A 2,242-nucleotide genomic window follows, 5' to 3' on the forward strand; every position below is an offset into this window, starting at 1 on the left:
CCCAGAAAGGAACATATACCCCATGGGGGCTCAGTAAGTACTAATTATCATAATATCAAAGAGTGAGAGGCACCTCATCTAATTCAGCCCTAAGGCATCAGGCTTAAGCCATCCTGGATAGATGAGAGGGTGTCTGAGTTTGAAACCCTTCCTTGAAAAACCTATTTAAAATAATTTCTGCTTAAAACCTTTTCTTGTTTTAAAACCTATCCAATTTTCTGGGTAATTACTACAACTTAGCACATATGCTACCCATACTTGCTAAATTGCTTCAGTCATGTCCAACTCTTTGCAGCCCTATGGATCATAGCCTACTAGGCTCCTCTATCCATGATATTCTCTAGGCATGAATACTGAAGTGGGTTGCCATACCCTTCTCCAGGTCATCTTCCCAACCCAGGGATTGAAACTGCATCTCTTCCATCTCCTGCACTGACAGGCAGGTTCTTTATCACGAGCACCACCCCGGAAGCCCAAATATTTCTACATTTGTAGACAGTTCAATCATAAATGTTAGACACCCTAATTATTTGCAGTTCTCTTTAATGAATTCTTTTTCTCATGTAATAGATGTCAGAATCAGATATAGATATAGAACTCAAAGTCCTGGCATTCATTCATTTATACATTTATTCCTTTATTTATTTAATATGTATTTTTGACTATTATATTTATTCAGTTCAGTACGGTCACTCAGTCATGTCCAACTCTTTGGGATCCCATGGACTGCAGCACGTCAGACTTCCCTGTTCATCACTAACTCCCTGAGCTTGCTCAAATTCATGTCCATTGAATCGTGATGCCATCCAACCATCTCATCCTCTGTCGCCCCCTTGTCCTCCTGCCTTCAATCTTTCCCAGCATCAAGGTCTTTTCCAGTGAGTCAGTTCTTCACATCAGATGGCCAAAGTACTGGAGCTTCAGCTTCAGCATCAGTCCTATCAATGAATATTCAAGACTGATTTCCTTTAGGATTGACTGGTCTTATCTCCTTGCAGTCCAAGGGACTCTCAAGAGTCTTCTCCAACACCACAGTTCAAAACCACACTGCATTATATTTATTACCATATTAAAAAGCTCAAACTTTGAAAATGAACATAGCACATTTCTTATCTCACAGTTACAGTGGGTCAGGTATCTCAGAATAGTTTAGCTGGATGATTCTTTTTGTTTGTTTGTTTCCACTGTTTAATAAGACACATTTTAATTAAAAAAAACAAATGACATTTTATACATTGCATTTTCTTCAGAAAATCAAAAGCAAAGGATTGTTCATATTTCCTAAAAGTTCATCACTGCAGATTGGATACAGAACTATTGAGAAAACGGCTGAACTTGCACATGAAGCCTACTTCCCCCTTAATTGCAGAATTCAAGTTTTCTCAGATGTCAATACAGAGTCGAAAGCAGTTGGTAAAACTTTGCAGATTACTTGTGCTTGTTCCAGGCTGTTGCACTGGTAAACCCACAGACTGTATTCTTGGTTGCTTGCATATGTGGTCTTCAGAGCCAGAAAGCTCTTTTCCTGCCTCGAGACCATCGTGGAAACACACCATCCAGATGATTAAATACAGAGCGAGCCGATGCGAAACACCGTATTGATCTGATGTGGATGCCTTTATACCATACTTGGAAACTCCCATAATAAATTCTTCCTCCAGAGGAACAAAGGACAACTTTCCATCTTGCTGGGCAATAACTATATAATTTATCAGGTCCAGTGGTCCTTCGAACTTTTCCCCTCTGAAAGTTTCAGTTTCTCAATGGTACCAACATACTTTATTCGAAATTCTGCACAGGTGTCTGAATTGTTGCTTTGTCCTGTGTTCTTGCTGGAATAGGTGTTGAGGCTTGCCAAGGTGCCGGACCCTGACAGCCCCCCAAGGTTGGAGTCTACCAACTTGTTCTTGGTACTGATTTCACTGCTCTGGGAACTGCTACTGCTGTGGTGCTTTTTTCCTTTATGAAACATCTTCCACCATAGCTTGATCCACAGGTGCTCCCTGCAGAATTGAATGCTATTCTACCGTCTTCAAAAGTTCTACAGTGTGTGCACAGGTAGCATCCTTTCACTCCGACACTGTCAATTCTTGACAGAAAAGCAAGGTACCTGGGAAATCCCATGGACAGAGGAGGCTGGAGCGCTAACAGTCTATGGGGTGGCAACAGAGTCAGACGCGACCGAATGACTCGCCGCCGTCTGCGCTCATGGCAGCCACTTTGGTTCTAGCTGGATGGTTCT

General features: G+C 41.7%; 1 pseudogene; it reads right to left on the reverse strand.

Moving 5' to 3' along the window:
- Positions 1–1,296: 1,296 nt before the first annotated feature.
- On the reverse strand, positions 1,297–1,972 carry LOC147375915 (integrin beta-1-binding protein 1 pseudogene; annotated as a pseudogene).
- Between the last annotated feature and the right edge of the window lie 270 nt (positions 1,973–2,242).

This window comes from Bos grunniens, chromosome 3 (assembly GCF_055505025.1).
Source record: "Bos grunniens cultivar Pamir isolate PY7600 chromosome 3, Bosgru_T2T1.0, whole genome shotgun sequence".
Lineage (NCBI taxonomy): Eukaryota > Metazoa > Chordata > Mammalia > Artiodactyla > Bovidae > Bos > Bos grunniens.